We start from the raw sequence: 23,195 nt of genomic DNA on the forward strand, positions 1-23,195 counted from the left end.
AAGACTATTTTAACACACTGGAGAGAGACAATCTTTTGCTGTCCTTAGGGAGGCAAATTTCTCTGTAGTAGAGAACAGCACATGACAGGAAACTTCAGTGGCCTCCCGAGGGTGACGTTTCAAGGAACTAAATTATGCCAATAACCAATGAACTTGACCATACATAATCTGTGCCATCATTTGTGGACTTGGCCTTTGAAGTTGGCCCAGCATACTATAGATTCTTAGCTGTGTAACTCATAGTCGTATATGACTTGGGTTATTTTTTAAAGTCTTCAGTGAATTAGTGCCTGCAATGGAAAAAAAAAAGCCAACCATATTAACAGTCTAACAGTGTTGCTCTGAGGACAGGAGATAATGTATGCAGAATGTCTGGTACACAGTTGGTTCTCTATTACAGTTATTGGGAGAGGTAATGGGTGGAGGTCACTGGCCTCTCCAAGCCTCTGCCTTTCATCTGGTAATAAAAAAAAAAATCACAACGTTGTTGGGAAGATTAAATAACGTAACAGAAGAAAAACCCTTAAGGGCTCTCAATAAGAGCTCTCAATAAGTGCTCATTGAGAGGTGGCTATCAAACCTTTTCTCTAAGTGTACATGTACATATACATATTTTCATGTATGTATATATTTACACACCTATATAGAGACAGAAAGAGAATACCAATACTAAAATTAGCTCATCTGATGATCTTTTCTAAACATTAAAGTTGACAGAAATTAGATCTATGATTAGTTCTGAAACCACTTCTTATTCTGAATAAAAATATCTTTCAAGATGTCTTAGGAACAGTCTATTTCTCTTATATAAACTATCATTATCATTTCTCTTTCAGAAAATGAAGCCATCATTTCCGGAAAGGAAATGGATGTAAATCCACATCTTCCACCATACTCATCACATCTTACAGCTTTCTGCAATTCCATCTCTCACTCTTCACACTCAGGATTCAGATACAGCCATTGTGTAATTATATGTTTTTCAAGAGAAATTGATGAGAATGTGAATACTCTGAAACTGTATCTTGTTTCCTCCAATAAAACACAACAATATTTTCTATTCCTACAGATGACTTGAAAAGCTGGAGCAATCAGTACCAATCACTTCTCACTGAAAAAGAATGCACAACCCTGCTGCCCAGAGCTCACTGGTTCTCATCTGTCACCCTAGCAGCAGATACACACTGTCAAGTTCTAACATTTAAGATGCAGATGAGCTTAATAGTTCTATCTTGCCAGTGAAGAGTACTTGGCAGATTCAAAGTACATTTGCAGAAACAATCTCCTCTGACCCTCTCAGGCACAGAAGGTATTATTATCCCTGTGTTATAAAAGGAAAAAAAATATACGTATAAGTAGGGTAGCTTTCTCAAGCCCACTTTACAAGTAAGTGGTGGGACCATGCCTGGCATCTTGGCATCTCTTCTCCTTAATGGTGTTTTTTGAAACTCATAATAGATATACCTTTGGACAATTACTACCAAAGCTTTTAGAATTTGATGGAACTTGAGTTTACATCTCAGCTCTTTCTTTTGCTAGCTATGTGATTACAGGCAGATTATTTAAACTCTACAATTTCATTTTCTCATTTGTAAAATGGGGTTGGTAACTGGACATTTCAAGTTAGGAAAATATTAGATGAGATAATATTTGCAAAATAGCCAGCTCCTAATAAACCCTCAATGTTAGCTCTAATAATTCTCATAAGAAAAAATGTATTCTGCTATCTTTTATGAATAATTCTCCATCTAGACAGGATATACGAAGTATATGATTCCAATTTCTGTTGAATAGAGATGATTTTAGGAATAAAAAATACTTTACTATTTGTAAAAATGGAATAAATTTCTTTTCCTGGGGTTCATAAAAAATGAAATACTTATCAAGTTGCACTTCAAATAATATAGGTCTTCCATGCTCTCAAAAAGGCATATTTTCACAGGCAAATGAGGCAAAATATGTCTTTTGTCATTCTAAAAACCCAAGTGGGACAGTTTCAGTGAAGGCTCAGGAATATATATATATATATATATTTCTTAAATGATGAAGCTAGTTTCTCCAAGACCATATCTATTTTATCTTTATATCTAGGCAAACTCTTTATATAGAATCCCAGTCAAGAAGAAACATATGGCTATATGTCACTATAGAACTTGGTAAATGAATTCTTTTCATTTATTTTTGGACTGTCTCATGAAAATAACTTGATATTTTGGCACCAGGTAGACAGACACAGCTTCACAGAAGGCAAGAGAGAAATTACATTTCATCAAAGAAGGATATGAGCAGGTAGATATTAGAGTAAGTGGCTCAAATATTTTACACTAGTGGCTGCTTTTCTACTTTGCTTTATGCCTGCATTTTGAATGTTAATGTGATACAACTCATCAGGAAAAGAATTGAAGTAATTGCCTGTCAGGTGGCTCAATGTAACATAAATATGACCATATTGAAAGAGTTTTTCAATGCTTCTAATAATTAAAATAAATTAACCATTTTTTTCTAGAAAATAAACTAAGGTAAGAGATGCCAAAATTAATTTAAAAGATTTGGATTGTGCCTTATAGTTCTTAGAAGCAGCAATTGATATAAGTATGATTTCCAAATATTAAACAACATGTCTTTGTTTTTCAGTAAATAAACTTACAATAAATGAATTCAAAATATAGCAAAAAGAAACAGATATTGATTTTATTTCAAACATTTTTGCTAGAAAGAAAAAGGAATTATGCAAGTCTGTTATTACCAAGTGATGACTTCAGATGGCATCATGAATGATTCCACTTTCCTGGAACATTGTATGGATGATATGCATCATCACTGGGCTGAGATCACAATGAAAAGAATCACCACTCATCAAATGGTTCTCAGAGCCAATAGTTTTTATCTTAAATGTAAATGAATGAAAAACATATGGAAAGAAATTCAGTGCACAGAATGGTCGAAGGCTTGTGGAAAAGTGCCAAGGGAAAAGATTATCTTCATGCATACTATTTCAAGAAACTTTCGTTTCAGGCTTTATATCTTCTTGATGGCCCTGGCCAAAGAGATGCACGGGGAGTCCTGTTGTTCCCATTACACTATGAATAGTGAGACTCTGTTGGTAAGCTTGTACAGTTCCATTTCAAATATCTTGCAGTGCAAAGATTCCAGAACACTTTTCTGGAAGAAGCTTCTGTGCTCAGATACTGTTATCAGTGACCCAAGAAGTGAGGAAACTATTCTCCACTCCAAACTGGGACTGTAAGGAAGGGTATAAACAACAGGGCTGCTTTGGATCTCTGGAGAGGGACTTGGTTTCCTGCCTCATTTTTGTACAGCACTAGACTGATTTAGAAGTTCTTCTTCCACTTTGCTTCTCTTAATATTCTGTTTCCTCTTGAATTAGTTAAGGTTCATTGCATTACATTTAGTAACAGAAATAAAATTGAGCCAGGGAAAGCAAAGAGGAAAGAAATGAAAGAATCAGGAAGCAAAAAGCCTTAGGGTACCCAGGGCACTCAAATTCTCCATCCTATATCTTTGTTCCTCTTCACATGTGTGCTCAACTTTGTCTCTCTACAGTCCAGCTGCCTTCATCTCTTCACATACTGAAAAGCAAATTGGCATTTTGAAACCTAAAGTGGCTAACAGTCTCTCACCCTCATTTACCAACTGCTCAGAAAGAATTTGTCTTTAGCCAAGAGAACCTTCCCAACCCATCCATTTACCTCCCATCCAGGGGTGTGGGGTCATACGTAACATATACTGTTAACAGATCCAGAGTATGGGCTAAGGTGTGACTTGCAGTTTTGAAAGAATGGGGACTGAGTTGAGCAGTTACCACAGAAGTTGTTGTCTACATTTTTCTATTGCCAGGAAAGATATTAATATAGACAATAGTATTCAGTATCCATTGGTTTTGAAACTCAAGCCTTTCTTCCCTCTTCAGTCACACTGTTTTGTGTGTGTGTGTGCGTTTGTTTGTTTTGAGACAGGGTCTCATTCTGTCACCTAGGTTGGAATGCAGTGGCAGGATCATAGCTCACTAGTCTCAATCTCCAGGCCTCAAGCAATCTTCCCACCTCAGCCTCCAAAGTATCTGAGATCACAGGTATGTACCACCATGCCCAGGTAATTTTTTTTTTTGTAGGGATGCGGTTTCACCATGTTACTCAGGCTGATCTCCAACTCCTGGGCTCAAGCAATCCTCCTGCTTTGACCTCCCAACGTTCTGGGATTATGGACATGAGCCACCATGCCCAACTAGATTGATTGCTTTCATCTTTATATGTGACTAATGAAATCTGCCTCACAAGACTGTTGTGAAGATGAAAATGGGTATCTCCTGGTACACAGTATATAGCCCACATTTGACAAATATTAGGTGTTCTTATTTTTTTTTTTTACTTTTTATAACTCTTTGTAGCAAACTGGTAGGCAAATGAGCTAGATATTATGGTGCCAATTCTGAAAATCAATAAACATCACCAGTGTCTATTCTCCCATTCTTCTCTATCAAATTGTGATTATTAGCAGACCTCATAATTATTCAGAATAAAATAAAACTTTCTAGTCTTTCTTATTGCTATATTAGTCTGTTTTTATACTGTTATAAAGAACTACCTTAAATTGGGTAATTTATAAAAGAAAGAGGTTTAATGCCCCTCATGATTCAGGGGCAGTTTCCACCTGATACATGATACATGAGGATTATGGGGATTACAATTCAAGATCAGATTTTGGGTGACAAGCCAAATCATACTACTGTGCATGGAAGATTGGCCAGTGCAATGTTAAGAAAATGTGCCTGATGTTCAACAATCAGATAGTTTTCTCCAAGAGAGAAGGTTCTCTTCTTGTTTCTCTGTTGTTTGTGATGGAAACACAATGGCATCTAGGCTGAAAGTACTACAAGAAGCATCCCAATAGTACGTGCCCCATTCCCTATATGTGCTACACTTCTTTATAGGGGCCGAGGCTACAGAATAATGAAGATCCCACTATGAATAAGTGGAATTAGAAAGGAAGAATTTCCAGAGCTTAGCATTTGACAGCAGCCTATAAAGCATGAATGCATAACTCTCTGGCTACCTTGGTTATCTTAAATGGCCAGTTTGTCACACAAGACACCTCTGTGAGTTTCTCCACATAGAAAGAGCCTGATTGAGTATTTCCCTATCAAAGAGTAATACCATGATTTTCTCCAAACAACCATATAAAAGAGTAATGCCATGTCCATAAATGATATGGACAACAATGGAACATGAACAGGAAGGCTGTATTAGCCAGTTTTCACACTGCTATAAAGAACTACCTGAGACTGGGTAATATATAAAGAAAAGAGGTTTAATTGATTCACAGTTACCCATGGGTAAGAAGGCCTCAGGAAACTTATAATCATGGCAGATGGTAAAGGGGAAGCAAAGCATGTCTTACATGGTGGCAGGAGAGAGAAGAATAAATGGGAAATGCCAAACATTTTTAAACCATCAGATCTCATGAGAACTCAATCAATATCATGAGAACAGCATGTGGGAAACTGCCCCCATAAACCAATCAACCCCCCACCAGGTCCCTCCTTCCAGACATAGGAATTACAATTTGAGATGAGATTTGGGTGGGAAAAGAGCCAAACTCTATCAAAGGTTGAACCGAATTGAGATGGGGAAGTGTTGGACCAAGTATTTTATAGGTTTATTTAATAAACTCTATAAAACAACTTACTATTTGCCAATCATTTAATCTTCACAATAACTTCATGTGGCAGGTTCTACCACTGGTCCCATTTTAGAAATGAAGGAACTGAGGCACAGAGATATTGGTAAGTGTATAAGGTCACACAACTGGTATACAGTGGGGTTAGGATTTAAATCAGACTTAAGATCCTCCCCTTAATCACTATGCTATGTTCATTCTCCCTAAAGCCATCCCCTATGAAGGAAGACCAGCTAATATACACTGCTGTGTGAGCTGTGTGAACCACTGTGCTAGACAGTCTATACACCTTCTTTCACTGGATCCTCACTAGAATTCTAGGAAGCAGCTGCCATTATTAGCCCCACTTCATAGATGAATAAACCACATATTAGAGAAATTAAGTTATTCATCCCAAGGGCAAATGGGTTTAAAATGAATGAGCTAATATTCCAATCTTGGTCTTTCAGACTCCAGAGAATCTACTAATAACCACCACACCACGTGACAAAATGTGTAAGATGGATTAAGGAAGAGAGGGAAGGAGAACATTAATGTAATTTGAACTGAGTGGAAGAACTTAAACCTAAACATGGGAGAGCCAGGGGCAATAAGAAACCCATACATTCCTGTATCATTAATACAATAATTTAATTTTCTTTTAAAAAGATTATGTTTTATTCACTGGTATAAATATAATCATAAATTGCATTGCATGGGGCAGTTTATGAAAAAAGGGAACTCCAACTGCAGAAGATCTGAATTAACAAAGATCCCTTCTGAAGTTTAGCTTGGGGGGCCCAGAATTTAAATTTATACCTCCTAGCTGGATTGGAAAAAATATAAAAGCCAAACTGCCAGGTTAGCCTTGGAATCTTTACATTGCCCACCAAGAAGCATACGTTCTGATTGAGTGTTGAGCACAGCAGGAAATATCATTACAGACCTGGAATCCAGATTTCTACCAGAAAATGCGAAGCATCTGGCAGTTTTGAAAGGTAATCTTTCCAGATTTACTTTCACATAAACTATACTCAGAAATCCTGAAGGAAGATTGTTTTTAATATAGCGGTTCAGAGAAAAGCATAGGAAAACTTAAATGAAGATAGCATTTCATCTCCAGGCCTTGATTGGCAAAAATAGCACCCCCAGACCTTACTTATTTGTTAAGAAAGGTGGGCTCACTTGGATAGTCTTAAGTCATTTCCCAGTGACTCCTTTGTAGCACATTAATTTCCCGGGAATTCTATGGGGTGCCTCTTTTCTGAAGCAATTGGCCATTGATTACCCATTAGTTTGGTGGTTGTTATTTTGCTCTACAGGAAGCTAACTGAAGTTTCAAATTATCTTCCATGACTTTGCTGTGAGCACACCAAGTTTCTTTTTTATTAGTTGGAAAGACAGCTTTCTGTTTTTTTTTTTTTTTCTTTTAAATTACACCTCCAGTTTTAAATCCATATGAATTGAAGGAAAACACACAGTTTTCTTTTTTTCATTTTTTTGGAAATAAATATGGATTGAGCCATGCCTAAACAATTGAGGAAACATTTTCATAGGTTTCATTACACTCGTAACATTTCTTAGATGATTTCTCTCAATATAAGGTCTATTACAGACAAGAGAAGTGCAAAGTATAGGTTAATCTTGGAGACGGGAGCAAGTAAGACAGAAACTAGAGTGAAACAGGATAACTTGAGAAATTCTCAGTGATCAATATATGCTGTGTTTTTCAACATAATGGAATGGAAATAGAGTTTTAAAAAAAGACATTTTGGAAGAAGTCATTTACAGCAGAATGCACAATGTGAAATGTTTGAACTGCAGGAGAAATATAAAAGCCAAGCTGAAAATATACACTTACATTATCAAGATTGTTAGACAACACTGCATTATCGTTTTTCCAAAAGCAGAGCATGAATTTGGATCTTAATTACAATGAAAGCAAATGTGTAAAAGAAAAGTTTATTTCCTATTGTTGTTTGCCTATAATTGATAGTGTGACAAATAATTGCACAGCTATTGTATATGGCAGATAAGCAACTTCAGTAGAAATCTTGCCCTACATGGCAACCAAACAGCTGTTTATCATTGGCCTAATTATCAAGTTAATGAGATGCTAATTTCTATATTTATAAGGCGTGCATGAGCAAGTACTAGTGTATGCAAACGAGGGTTTAATGACAAACTTAATAAAATAGCAAGGTATTGGTAAAGAAATACAAATGCTTTTTAAAAGCTAGGACTTAGTTTATCGGGAAATTGTACAATTCCAGGATGCACACCCAGTCATCTACCTTGTTTAATGCATATACAGCACTGACAGTAGCCTTCTTTTGCTCAGTAGTCTTGATTCAGCTCCTGCCGTGTCTATAGAACTCTTATTACATTTGCTCAATGGGGGCAAAATCAGACAAACTGTGCAGATTTATGGATAGCCGTTTCAATCCCCATGGGATTGTGGTGCCAGGCTTCCAATTTCCGCAGCACAAGATGGAATGCCCCGTTTTTAGGAAATTAATATTATCAGGAAACTCCTCCAATAAACACCACAGTGACACATGCTTTTCCCTTCTGCCAGTCAACAGTGCCCCTGTGGGTAAAATTTGTAAAACACTCAGGTTTGATGTTTCCTTACTGACTGGGAGAGGGGAACCATTATTTTAAATCATAATCAGGAGTAGTAGTAATAAGACTTAAGTAGTAAAACCAACAGCAAAGCACATGACTGTATGCAAAATTTGTATTTCAGCCATAGAGTAGCAGAAAGAAAAATAATTTTTTGTTTTTTTTGGAAATAGAATTTCAAACTTTTGAAGGGGATGATAAATGCTGACTTGGGGCATCTCCTTCCTATTACAGAGCATAAGGCCACTAATGTAAATGCTTTTGGGAGGGCGCTGATCTGCCATCAGACATTAGGTGCTTTGGTGACCTACTCACACCTTTTTGGTATGCACAATATCATGCAGAAGAAAAGTGGTGGATCCAGAAAGCAAAGCCCGAAAGTGAGCTACATAGCCTGCCAGGGAATTTTCCTTCCTTCATGTTTCAGCATGGCCACAGGCAGGACATATTAAGCAGTTTCCACTGAAAATACAGAAAAGACTGGAGAAGATGGGACCAAGAACACGACAGTGTATATTTTTAATAATCTGCTGCATTAGTCTGTTTTCATGCTGCTGATAGAGACATACCTGAGATTAGGAAGAAAAAGAGGTTTAATTGGACTTATAATTCCACATGGCTGGGAGGTCTCAGAATCATGGCAGGAGGTGAAAGGCACTTCCTACATCATCATGGCAAGAGAAAAATGAGGAAGAAGCAAAAGCGGAAACCCCTGATAAACCTATGATATCTTGTGAGACTTATTCACTATCACAAGACTAGCATGGGAAGGACTGGCCCCCAAGATACAATTACCTCCCACTGCATCCCTTCCATAACATGTGGGAATTCTGGGAGATAAAATTCAAGTTTAGATTTTGATGGGGACATAGCCAAACCATATCATTGCATGCCTAAGCCCTACAAATCTCATGTCCTCACATTTCAAAACCTATCATGACTTCCCAACAGTCCTCCAAGTCATAACTCATTTCAGCATTAACCCAAAAGTCCAGTCCACAGTTTCATCTGATACAAGGCAAGTCCCTTCCACCTATGAAAATGTAAAATTAATGTAAAATTTGATCTATGTAAAATCAAAAGCAAGCTAGTTACTTCCTAGATACAATGGGGGTACAGGTATTGGGTAAATATGGCCATTCCAAATGGGAGAAATTGGCTAAAACAAAGGGGGTACAGTGCCCATGCAAGTCCAAAATCCAGCAGGGCAGTCAAATTTTAAAGTTCCAAAATGATATATTTGACTCCAGGTCTCACATCTAGGTCACACTGATGCAAGAGGTAGATTCCCATGGTCTTGGGGAGCTCAGCCCCTGTGGCTTTTCAGGATACAGCATCCTTCCTGGCTGTTTTCACAGGCTGGCACTGAGTGCCTGTGACTTTTCCAGACACACAGGGAAAGCTGTCAGTGGATCTGCCATTCTGGGGTCTGGAGGATGGCGACTATCTTGTCACAGTTCCACTAGACAGTTCTCCAGCAGGGACTCTGTGTGGGGGCTCTGATCCCACATTTCCCTTCTGTACTGCTCTAGCAGAGGTTCTTCATGAGGACCTCACCCCAGCAGCAGAGGTTCTCCATGAGGACCCCACCCCGCTTCTGCCTGGGCATCCAGGCATTTTTATACATCTTCTGAAATCTAGGCAGAGCTTTCCAAACATCAGTTCTTGACTTCTGTGCACTCGTAGGTCCAACACCATGTGGAATCTGCCAAGGCATGGGGGTTCCACCCTCTGAAGCCACAGCCCAAGCTGTACATTGGCCCCTTTCAGTCATGACTGGAGCAGCTGGGACACAGGGCATCAAGTCCCTAGGCTGCACACACAGGGACCCTGGACCCAACCCACAGAACCACTTTTTCCTCCTTGGCCTCCAGTCGTGTAATGTGAGGGGCTGCCATGAAGGTCTCTGACATGGCCTGGAGACATTTTCCTCATGCTCTTAAAGATTAACATAAGGCTTCTTGCTACTTTTGCAAATTTCTGCAGCTGGTCAGAATTTCTCCTCAGAAAATAAGGTTTTCTTTTCTATTGCATAGTCAGGCTGCAAAATATCCTAACTTTTATACTCTGCTTTCCTTATAAAACTGAATGTCTTTAACAGTACCCAAGTTACTTCTTGAATGCTTTGCTGCTGAGAAATTTCATCTGCCAGATACCCTAAATCATCTTTCACAGGTTCAAAGTTCCACAAATCTCTAAAGCAGGAGCAAAATGCCACCAGTCTCTTTGTCTAAAACATAACAAGAGTCACCTTTATTCCAGTTCCCAACAAGTTTCTCATCTCCATCTGAGACGATGTCAGTCTGGATGTTATCAGTCGTATTGCCATCACCATTATTCAACAAATCTCTAGGAAGTTCCACACTTTCCCACATTTTTCTATCTTCTTTTGAGCCCTCTAAACGGTTCCAACTTCTGCCTATTACCCAGTTTCAAAGTCACTTCTACATGTTTGGGTGTCTTTTCAGCAACACCCCACTCCTGGTACCAATTTACGTTATTAGTTTATTTTCATGCTGCTGGTAAAGACATATCCAAGATTGGAAAGAAAAAGAGGTTTAATTGGACTTATAATTCCATACTGCTGGGGAGGCCTCAGAATCATGGTGGGGGGCAAAAAAAGAAGCAAAAGTGGAAACCTTGATGAACTCATCATATCTTTTGAGACTTATTCTCTATCATGAGACTAGCAAGGAAAAGACCAGTCTCCATGACACAATTTTTACCTCTCCCCGGGTCCCTTCCATGATACATGAGAATTCTGAAAGATACAGTTCGAGTTGAGATTTCAGTGGGGACACAGCCAAACCATATCACCTGCTATATGACAATCCTGGTTGAGAGGTGTGGGGTGGTGTCAAGACTAAAGTTGTGTCATTGTTCATGTAGATTTCCAAAATGAAAATCTAAAGTATGAAGGCACATATATTTACTCAGTGTGTAATCAGGTTGGGACTCCTGTAATATGCTCCCAACCATGTTTTGAATCTCTATTATTGAAAGAAAACAGTCTCAGCAGCTAGTTATTTCATTCTAATGACAGTATTATTAATAATAACTCCATTTTGCATTTTATGCTTATAACAGATTCACTTTTTGGAGTTTTATACTAACCCTGAGAGTTTAGGTTGCCGAGAAATCTCATCGGTTTCTGGGTGTTGTTACTAAAGCCCAGGTTATGGCAATTGTTAGTGACAGAGTGGAACTAGAATTCTGAATCTGTACTCCTTCCACTTTTCTTATTTGAAAGTCAAGCTGAAAAAAAAATTATTACAATATTTAACCTGGCAAATGTACTTGTAACACAAAAAACAGAAAAGTGTCTGATGTCTGACATGATTATGTTATGAGATCTTCCAGTTTCCTGTACGCCCTAGTAATTAGGCCTATGTCTCCAGGGAATAATAATACAATTCACCATTTAAAACTGGATATCTCCGCTGTTAATAGAATACCTCAATTTCTAGTATAAATTTTTTTTTGTTATTCAAAAGTATTGAATAATCATCCAGTGGCTTCAACTCACTCACTTTAACCAACATTTATAGAGAACTTACCTCACAACAGGAATCTCAGACTGCACAGCCCCATTTTATGAGTGTGTGCGTCCTTCAATGGAAGATTGGAGCCCTTCTGCAGGTGATTCAGGGGCTATTGGAGTAAACAATACAGTGAATTTACACGGCTAGGCTGTTAACATTGATTAAGTTCAGCTAATAAAATAATTTGATTCCATTGGTTTCAGTCAAAACTGCCTTAGTGAATTATCATGGATATGTTTTAATTCTCATTGTTTCTTGAGACCCAGGACTGAGACTAATGATTATCAGAAAAAGTAGAGTCTACTCTGGAATTTTTGAGGTGAGATAGGAACACACAGACAGCAGTTGTCTAGCCTGGGGTTCTCACATTTAAATGTGCATAAGATTCACTAGCAGCTTGTCACAAACACAGCTACTAAGAAGTTACTAAGGACCAATCTCCAACTTCTTACATAAGAGTCTCTGAATGAAGGATATGAGCACCTTCATTCTTAATAAGGTTGATTGGTAAATTTAACATTTCTAATTCGAAAGTCTGAAATTCCCTAGGGAGGTCTTTGGACTCCATGAAGTCAAGGGCAGTCTGTCTCATGAAGTTCTGAATCATCGGTGCCAAGAACATAATTGGCACACTTAATAAACAGTGTTGAATGTGTTTGTTAATGAAAAAATCGATCCTCAGGAAAGCATTATGAAATCAGAGATAAAGAACAAAGCGTAAGATGCAATCCAAACAAATAGAGATACCTTACTTAGACCAGAGTTTCAGGATTATGAAAATGAGAAGGCAGTTAGGAACAAACAAATCTCCCAAAATAAAGTCCAATAAAGCCGAAAAACATCTGCAGTCTTTACAGGACTGAGCATATATGAAAACCATTGTGCTTGACCAACCCAAATCTCACACAAGCTGCTGAATTTCCTCAGGCTCTTTACTCAGATTTGCATATCTCTGAAATCAGGATGCCCCTCTCATTTGATATATCTCATACTGTTTCCACTGTCCTGGATTGAACTCTCCTTTCTCCTTCCAGGCAGCTTTTGTGTTTGTTCTTGCCAGTCAACTCAGGGCACTATCCAGTGGAGCCCACTTCAATTTAAATCCTCTGGTAAGAAGTTTTGGACAATGTTAGCCCTGTGAATTCAGACTGCACACCTGCAAAAGTGGAGGATTGTATAGTTCACATTTTCACAGGAGGTATTTTTCCCTTCTTCCATCCGGTGTCAATATTGAAACATGCAAGTTTCTTTAACTGTTCTGAACATTGGGCTTAATTCATATTTACCTCTGCAGTGAGGGTTTAGGATGATTTTTGCGAGAATCAGCTATTAGAATTCCAGTTTCTCTCTCTCTCTCTCTCTCTCTCTCTCTCTCTCTCTCTCTCTCTCTCTCTCTCCCCCCCCCCTCTTCCTCACAACCCCTTTATCCTTAGTGGAGCATTAAATAACATTGCATCTTACAATCAAGGGCATTTTATGTGTTAGAAAATATAGGCTCTCTATGCTGGGATTGGGCTGAAATTCACAGCTGAGCAGTCTCAAACTTGCAGGGAGAATAATGAAAGTGTTGACATCTGCCTAAAGGAAACTAGGAAACAAAACCAAAATTCAGATCCTTACAACTCTTTATGATTTTGTAGTGTCCTGGGAACTGAAACAATGGCACTTCAATTTTGTGGGCCATTTTGGATTGAAGTAGTGCTCTTTGTCACATGTATGGATTCATTGTGAGCTCTTCTTTTTAATCTCCTAGTACAGTGCCCAGCATATATTAGGTGATCATCTAGTATTTACTAAGCTCCACTTTCTAGAATATGTCTGTAAACCCTACTTGATCTGGCTCAGCTCTCAAAACAGAAATGCTTCTTCATGTTGGTTTCCAAGATCTATCCAACAGTCACTTTAGGACAACATTCAGGAATTATGCAAGGTTTGTAGGCAAACATTTTAATATAATATTTAACATTTGCAGAAATGTTTTAATGTTGCTCTCTTGTTCTTGATATAGTTCAGATGAATTTATGTTTTGTTTTGCTTTTGTTTTCCCCCTGAAGAAACTGTTGTTATAAATTCTCGCTTTAACTATAACCAGCTTTTTAAAAAGTGCATGAAATACATGTAATGATCGCTGGATTTTTGATTTTCTGGCTTAGCTTATAGTCTATTTATTCTCCTGCCTTCAACAAGAGAAACCAATTTTTCTGTAGAGTGTCCTGGACTGTAGGCTCTATTTTTTTCCTCTTAGTCTGTATTGCTCTATTATCACCCAAAGTTCACTTTTTTTACTCGTTTGTTTTTCTCAAAACTCAAAGTTCACATTGATCATTCTTTCCCTTTTTCTTGATGTTTATGAGGTGAGGGCCCAATAAAATTCTTGGCCCTGCAGCTGTCTCCTAAAACAACTACTTTGAAGTACCACTGGCCCCACTCACATCTTCCTCACCAGTTGCCAGCCCACTGGAGTCAGGGAAGAAACTTGGAAAGCAGAAGAGCCTATCCCAATTGTCAAGAAAGCCAATTCTGAAGGAATGACTAACAGTAGTATCAGCTCTATATATCTCCAGTTTCTCCAAGGAATGGTAATCCTATTATGGAAGATAAACCCAATCTTTGGGTTCCAACATGTGGATAATCAGTTCAGTTGTACTTCAGATTCCTTCTATAAGCTTTAATGTAACTCCTTTCCTTCCTTTTATTTATCTGTCTCCCTCCCTCCCTGCCTTACTCCCTTCCTTTTATTTGTCTTTTGTCCATAGTTTTTGACTTGAACTTACTGAGTATCATTTTTTGGTAATGGTGATCGTAAATCACTGACTGTTACTTTCAACTACCTATCACACTTTCTACCAAAGGCAAGGATGTCAATGCATATTTACGCATGGTCACCGCTTCCCAAAATTCACCCTTGTTAGGTCTTGGAATGAAGTAAAATGAAAAAAAACATGTTTACATGGTTGCATGTAGTCTGTCCAGTCAAATAATTATGATTTAGGTTGGTGCAAAAGTTAGTGTGGCTTTTTCCATTAAAAGTAATGGTAAAAACCAGTCACTTTTGCACCAACCTAATAGCAGTGGTTAACATTTTATGGAGCTCATACCTAGGTATCAGACATACTCAAAATTCTTTACATGGATTTTCTAATTTAACCCTATGAAGCAGATATGGTAATTCTACATATCATAAATAAGAAGGGTGGTCACCCAGAGAAGTTAAAGAACATTGCAGAAGTCATCCAATACTGTTTGGGTTAGGATCTTGATATAAGTACCTTGATATTTGGGAGCCTTTTTGGTAAAATAAATTTAAAATTTCAAAGAGTCTATACATAGAAGAAATACCCTGAAATAAAGATGTTTAGGAGAAAGAAATTGACTATAACAAGACATAATGTAGTTTAAGGCACTTACAAATGAAAGAAGATCCCTTGTCTGAGCTGTGGTATTCCATCCCCAGAATCAAAAATAGCCTCTTGGCTATGTAAGCTGGATATCATTCCTTGGACAAGTTTGCCTAAGGTAAGGTTAATAATTTCTGCAGAGAGGCACACTTGGTTATTCAAAGCCTATTTGTTAGAAATGTTCCTATTTTGGTGAATGGTTAGTGCTTTGTAACTGGTAGCCCTTGACTGAATATTTATCAAGTTTTTAAAATTCTTTGACCACTATCATACAATATTTCTCTCCATGAGTAGCCTTTGGAATTTGTTTTTTCTTCCCCAAGCAGTTCCTGATATATAGTCTTTCAGTAACATTCCCTGGGACAATTGCTACATGGACAGTGGTGCCATTTTGACCTTGATTTCATCATAGACTGAGTAACAAAGAGTGATTCTCTTGATTTTTTAAAAGCCTCTTTCCAATATATTTCTTCTATACCCTTCATTATCCTTCAAACATATCTTCTTTTTCTCTATTTTGACTCTTGCACAATCCTGCAGTCCTAGAGCAAAACAGTCATCTTGTCCTCCATATGTCTTTCTCAGAACAATTGAGAGGATTTAGTTAGAGTAGGCAATCTCAGCAACTACAGGGCAGCTTTAGCTGCTCGATGAGTACTTTAAGGATGGAACAAGAGGTGCTTCCTTTTGGGCTGTTCTTACACTTTTTTTGATCATTCCAGTTCTTCTGCTAAGTGCTCATGAGGCCTCAAAGAAGAGGTATACTTAGCTTAGTGAGTCTATCCCGTATAGTCTCTGTTAACTAGCTCTACCAACAGATGGTTCCCAGGGTGCCCACAGACCAATAAGTAGGGCTGTTGTGATGGATAATACTGAGTGTCAACTTGATTGGACTGAAGGATGCAAAGTATTGATCCTGGGTGTATCTGTGAGGGTGTTGTCGAAGGAGATCAACATTTGAGTCAGTGGGCTAGGGAAGGCAGACCCATCCTTAATCTGGTGGGCACAATCTAATCAGCTGCCAGCAAATATAAAGAGGCAGAAATACATGAAAAGGCAATACTGGCCTAGCCTCCCAGCCTACATCTTTCTCCTGTGCTAGATGCTTCCTGCCCTCAAACATCAGACTCCTAGTTCTTCAGTTTTGAGACATGGACTGGCTCTCCTTGCTCCTCAAGCTTGCAGATAGCCTATTGTGAGACCTTGTGATCATGTAAATTAATACTTAATAAACTCCCCTTTATAAATATATAATCTATCCTATTAGTTCTATCCCTCTAGGGAACCCAGACTAATATAGCTATAAAATTGCATTGGGATGACATACCTTGCAATGTGCTTTATACATACATTGATAAATTATAAAAGTGTGTGATCATTTTGTTGGTAAAAACACATTTTATCACTGCTCTTTCACAGAAATGCCCAGATACCACATCAAAGTCAAAGATTATTCCTCCCTAATTTTATCAGCTTTTAAATATTTTCAGAGCCAGAGATTCCTGAATTCCTCAACTAATCAAAATTACTTCACCAATGACGAGTATACTACATGTTCCTGCTTCTCAGTCTTGGTATGTAACCTATTATATTAGTTTTAATTATGTAAACTATGTACATTTCTAATTAAATTACAGAGGGAAAGAATTAAGCCAGCCTCAAATATAAGAAACCAAGATTTTTCTATTTCCAGAGGTTGCCAAAATCCTATGTTATAAAATCTTACTATAATAAGCAAGAATAAGGGAACAGAAACAAAATCAAGCATGATTTGATTCAAACAAAAGCAAAAATAATAGTTTTTATTAAAAAAAATTAAAAGCCTGTAAATAAGAGAAAATGCTTTAAAAATCTGCCTATGATAGCTACATAACTTCTGTGTGTAATGGTTATGTGCCTGAAATGTAATAGGTGATCAATAAATATTTGTTCCATGTATGACTCTGAATTCCTAAGGGGTTACTTCCAACATAAACAAACAAACATACTAATAAATTGAAGTGAGAAAGGAACTGCACCACTCAGAGGTTACTTGTTGAGGGAAGGAAGGTATGGAGATGGCGGATGCAAAGGCTTACTGCTGAGGCCTGCGGCTGTCAGAGAGCAGCTGGTGGCCAGGAGAGCAGCCTACTTGAAGGAGGGTGAGGCGACTGGATGGATAAGGAGATGGAATGACTAGAAGCAGCTGCAATGAGAAAGAGGCTTTAAGGGGAATTTTGGGCAGTTTTCCTATGAAAGAACTCTATAAATCTTTTATACATTTTTATACCATCCTCCAAGCAAACTCATAATAAAAGTTGGATATTCTTCAAAGAGTTTGGAAGTCCATCCATGTAATTTTGAAGGAACACTGATCTGAGACTGGTCCCACAGTAGTAGCACAATTTTATTTAGGTTTCTCTTGCCCTTGGTGCATTTAGCAAAATATCTTTCTACATCAGTACATTCTTTAAAGAGAATATATTAATTGTCCTATCTTAGGGTTCAGAAATTTATCCTGTTTCACAGGCTGGGATCAGGCTGAGAGAGGCCCCATCTTTGACCATAAGAGTTACTCACCATAGCAGGATCAGTCCTGGAAGGGCTGACCCAAATTGCAGGGTGCACGGGTTCAATCAAACTCTAGTTGTATTAAAGGTGGATAAAACAGATGGTTGATGGGATCCCAAATTCAAATTGTTGTTTGTTTGGGCAGGTAGGGGAAAGACTGGGTTACAGAATGCCCAGAAATTTAGTTGATTATGGCAGCTCCTGGAAGGAAGGCTGGCCTGCTTGCTGGGTTTCAGGGTCAGGTCTGCAGACCTATGAAAACTAAGAAAGTTCTAGCTGGTTTCTTGGTTATAATTAACTCAAATCAATTGAGTCTTGAGCATTATGCTCAGAAAATGGACAGAAAAAAGGAAGCTGGATTATTGCTGCCACTACTACCTGACAGAGGATGCTGTACTACTGCTGTCCACATGAATTCTGAATTATTCCTGCTTTTATGGACATTTACTTCAAATGCCCTGGCAGGAGGAGTCAAATGGGACAAGCTTAGGTCATTTGTGAGTGTCCTTTAGCTGCTTTTTAAGTTTTTAAAAATATAAATTAAATATGAAATAATTTTTAATTAAAATTTATTTAGATATTTTAAAATAGAATTTAAAATTTTTTAAATAGAAAAATACCTTTTTTTTTCTTGATTGCCCTCCAGGAACCCACCTTCTGTCAAGATTTACACAATAGCAGATTCTAGAAGCTTATGAGATTTTGGATGTGAAAAAACAAATGTCTATAACATCAAGAAGAAATTATTACTAGATCACTTACTGGAAGGCAAAAAATGATGGATCTCAGTTATAAAAACAGGGCACATGAGACAGACTGGGGATGGGGAGGGTTCACTGGAACCCTCAGTGCAGGCTGATCTAGTTGCAGCTTGACTCTGAGCATGCATCTTAATCTCCTGACACAGAAAATATTCAATCTTGGGACACAAGATGTTGTTGAGCCTGCTGATGCCCAGATTGAGGCCAATTACCAGCCATGATGGCAAAGACTTTAACATGGGATTTAGTAGACCATATTGGTATTTTAATAAATGCTGTGGTAAGTTACATTAAATCCTGCATTAACCAAGTCAAATAGTGGGTTTGGAAATTTTATACAAATAGTTAATTTGCTTTGTGTTAATTTCTGTAAGCCCATTAATTTACAGGTGATCTATAGGAATAATAGCCTTACCAATTGTTAAACTGGTATGTAATCAGTAGACTTTCAAAAAGCTCTGTGAAAGTAAATAGACTTTGAAATATACAGTGAATATTGACTAGATGCCACTATTCTCGTTTTATTGCAAAAATTCCTTGGCTGGAGTCTTTCATAGCTTTTAATCCCCTCCAGTTCTCCCAGAATTCCTTGGCTAGATGCCAGGCCCTGAGCTGACCACTGGTTGAATCTGGACCCTCTGATGTTTAGCAACACTCAACCTATTTGCAACTATGTGTTCCCAGGTGCATTCCTTTCTCCTGTGCCTAAGGATGCTAAGGGCATCTTTATGACAACATACAATTCCTCGTCACAGGAATAAAATTCAGTGAACTTTTATAGCAGCAGCTGCTATACTGTAATTGGGAGAAGTAATTCTCGAGGTAATCACAAAAGTAAAAGGGATAAGGAGAAATAGAAACAAATATATTATTTTCAGGCAGAGTACCAAGAGAGCAAGAGGGAGGGCTAAGAACCAGCATTTATTGTGTTGTGACTATGGCTTCAAGATTTCCAATAAGCCCAGGAAAAGGAGAAATGCAGGAGGTCAGATGTGGATGTAACAGCCAAGAAATGCTGTCATCTGCAACACTGCCAGCTCTCTGGTCTCCAGGGCCAAAATTGTAGAAGCAGTTTTCTAGTCTGAAAAATCTACAGATGTAAAGACAAAAAGCATATTGGGTATATCAAAATGCTGGATAGCTGATGATTATGTAATGGAAAAAAGAAAAAGAAAAAACCCTTTGGATAAAACACATTGCCCTGTTAGATTGTGTTCGTTTATCAGGCAGAAGAAAAGTCTTTACAATAAAAGAAGGGCCAAGACCTGAGAGTGATGATTGTGGAAAGCCTTTATGGAACCAGAATGATAAGAAAAAGAAAGTAATGTAATAAGCTCCACTCAATATTTTGTAAATTTTGACTGTGAGATGGAGAACCAATGAAAATTCCCTCCCTGACAGTCAACATTTTGAAAATAAGTGGGATCATTCATCCTCTGACTCTAATATCAATGGTGATTTTAACTGCTTTGAATGGATTTAGGCAAATAACTCACATTCTCTACCACAAGCACACACACACAACCACTAACATGAATTCCACATAGTTTGCAAATCTTACCTGCCTTAAGGAAATTCTCTTCCATCTGAAGCATGTTTACATGCCAGTCATGTACAGTGTGCCAGTCATTATGGTATCCTTGTTGTTTATACTATGCAAGCTGCCTGCTTCCACTTGGAGCCAATATAGACTGATTTATAAATAAGTCTCAACCAACAGATTAACAGATCTACAGTGTCAAAAGGTTGATGTTTCTTTTTTTGAGATGGAGTTTCACTCTGGTGCCCAGGTTGGAGTGCAATGGCCTGATCTTGGCTCACTGTAAACTCCCGGGTTCAAGTAATTCGCCTGCCTCAGCCTCCTGAGTAGCTGGGATTACAGGTGCCTGCCACCATGCCCAGTTATTTTTTCTGTATTTTTAGTAAAGACAGGGTTTTATCATGTTGACCAGGCTGGTTTTGAACTCCTGACCTCAAGTGATCTGCTGCCTCAGCCTCTCAAAGAGCTGGGATTACAGGTGTGAGCCACTGAACCCAGCCTGATATTTCTTTGTAAAGTGTTAAAACTCCTCTTGATTCACAAATAGTAATAGGTAGCTCCACCTCTGAAAGCAATTGATGAAAGCAATTCTTTTTTCTGTAGCACTCTTCAGTGCACTTGAGTATTCTGGATTCTCCTCTAGGATTCTGGTGATACGGTAGAGGATGCAAGGTGGGGAGGACTCTGTTCTGTTTCTCAGCAACTAATCAGGAAACTGGCTTCCTGCCTGGATCCTGAGCACCCCATTTCCCAGGGCTTCTATGTCTGTACTTTGTTTCTAAGTATTTGATTTGTTCATGGAGGCCAAGTGCCTGCCACAATTTCTCCTCTTTTCTGTTAGCTTCGCAGTAGCTCCCCATTTCCTAGATTCAGTCCATTCTGTACTTCTAGAATGCTAAATGGCTAATACCTTCATCCATTTCTAGAAGCAAACTCTAGGTTTATAAACATCCTAATCTAATCAACTTTGTTTCTTTAAACTCATCTCCCTAAATCACTGTGATAAAAATTCAGGCATCATAGTAATTCTCCAGTTTATATTCTCAAATATAGCATGGATTCTCTTTAAAATCAAATTATGTGCAATTGTGAAATGTACATAAATTATATTAACTTTCATTTGTGCTATTTTCATATTTTCTGCAGCTTAGGTATAATAAGCACATGTCTGTATTTATTATAATGGTGACATTCATTTAACCAGTTTTTTACTTCAGGAGGATATTCATTTCATTGAAATAATTTATATATGACACTTTCAGGATAAGGGAAGAGCATAAGCTCCAACGGGCTTACTTGCTAGATATTGCTCTACCTAAAGTGTTTCTACAAAATTGTCTGAGAGTTCCTGAGGGATTTCTCATAATAATTCAGGAATAGGTTGCTCATATTCTCTATAAAGGAGTCCTTCCCTTGTCTCCACATTCCCATTTTTGATGCTGACGGGATACAAAGGTAGGCAGGCACTCTATCTAAGTCAGGGAGTTCTGTTGCTATCTCCTTCTGGCCTTGTGGGTCCCATGTGGAGGAGGCACTACTCCCCCGTTTTAATAAATAAAATGCCTCTGATGATTTAAATGAGGGATGTGGGAATAAGGTACATGCAGCCTCACCAACTAGATGAATGTGGCAACATTCTCTGAGTTAATGATTCTAGAGGGAGATGAGGAAGTGCCTTGGGAATGGCATGAAAAGTCCACCTTTGCATATTAGTTTGTGTTAATATCAATATAAGGTAACAGAAGGCAGTTGGATAATCCACAAATGAATCTTAGGAGAGTGGTGTATAATTGGAAGTTATAGGGAAATAAATGGTAATTAAACTCATGAGAGTGGACAATTCAGCCCCTGAATTTTGTAGTATGAGAAGAAGATATCAGACAAAAAATCAAAAACATTCAAGACACAGTCAGAAACAGGCAGTCTGAAATAGACACTGTTGGAAGATCCAAGAGAAGTAAGAGAAAATTCAGTAGAGGAAAAAGCTTGGTCATTTATTGGATGTGAGTATAACACATACACAGTTAAAAAAGATTCTATGCCTAAAATCTCAGCACTTTGGGAAGCTGAGGCAGGAGGACTGCTTAGCCCCAGAAGTTTGAGGCTGCAGTGAACTGTAATTGCACCACTGCATCCCAGCCTGTGTCTAGAAAAAAAGAAGATTCTGAAGTTTTGACTATGAGACTTATTGGTATCTATTGGTGGCTTGTAAATGTTTATAAGTTCATTTGTATAGTTAAATTCCATTTTAACAAGAACTAATATGGGGCAAAAAGTTTTCAACAATAAAATTATTTCTAAGCCCAGGCCAGTGGCTTAGAGCATTAGTGCCTTGTTGATCTCATCGCAACAAAATTCTCTACTATGAATTAGTTAGCATAATGACTTTCCTCAGTTTTTGTCCACAGAGTAGTTCTTCACTTACAATGAAAAAATCATTAGAATACAAACTGTTTCATGGAGGTTGATTTAAGTTTGAAAAAATCATTCTCTAGAGTCAAAGTGGTTTATCCAATGTGAAATGCATTGTGCTCTACTGGAAACTGAAGGTGGGTTCTGGGGTGTGCATTTAAATGGAGCTAATGAATTTCCTCTGTACAGTCCAGCCTGGGGAGAAATGGAGAAGTCAGTTTAATAAAGCATGCAGGAGAGTTGCCCTCTCTGGCTCTCCAGATTATAACATCACAACTGTCCCCTTTTCTCTAAATCTATTCTTGTTTTTTGTGTTACTGTAATTTTTATACTTTCATTATCTCATTTTCTTCTCTGGCCTCTCTCCCTTCCTTTATGCCTCCCTGCAGCCCTTCTTCTCTACCTTTCTACCTCCCTCTCTGCCTTCCTTCTTGTCTTCCTTTAATTAAGACTGGTGTCTCAGTGATGATCTGAAGAGAAGCTCACTGTGTGCTTACAAGTTCTTCCACACATGCTGTTTTCAGATGTCCTCATAATGTGCACTCTCCTGCTAAGAGCTGCAAAGTGGGGCCTCTCCTGATTTGGTAGAGAAGAACCTGACTTTGTGCAAGAAGTAAGAGTGAGTCTTTATTGTTTTTATTTGTTTATTGCTTTGGTGTGGTTTTTCTGGGAGCTCTGTTCCTTCTGGAAA

At 38.1% G+C, this 23,195-nt stretch overlaps 1 protein-coding gene across 3 annotated transcripts in view; it reads right to left on the reverse strand.

The window, feature by feature from the left end:
- LOC118143009 (uncharacterized) overlaps positions 1-23,195 on the reverse strand; it is a 286,473-nt gene that overhangs the window by 18,114 nt on the left and 245,164 nt on the right. Inside the window, exons 7-8 of one of the 3 annotated variants that reach the window (XR_013520542.1) lie at positions 11,859-11,952; positions 7,054-11,556 (exon numbers count right to left, since the gene is read on the reverse strand). The gene's annotated coding sequence lies outside the window, so the exon portion shown is untranslated. Of the gene's footprint in view, positions 1-7,053; positions 11,953-23,195 lie in introns of those variants that run through there. The other 2 variants (XR_013520541.1, XR_013520540.1) reach the window with 2 other exon arrangements.

This window comes from Callithrix jacchus, chromosome 7, assembly GCF_049354715.1.
Source record: "Callithrix jacchus isolate 240 chromosome 7, calJac240_pri, whole genome shotgun sequence".
Classification (NCBI taxonomy): Eukaryota; Metazoa; Chordata; class Mammalia; order Primates; family Cebidae; genus Callithrix; species Callithrix jacchus.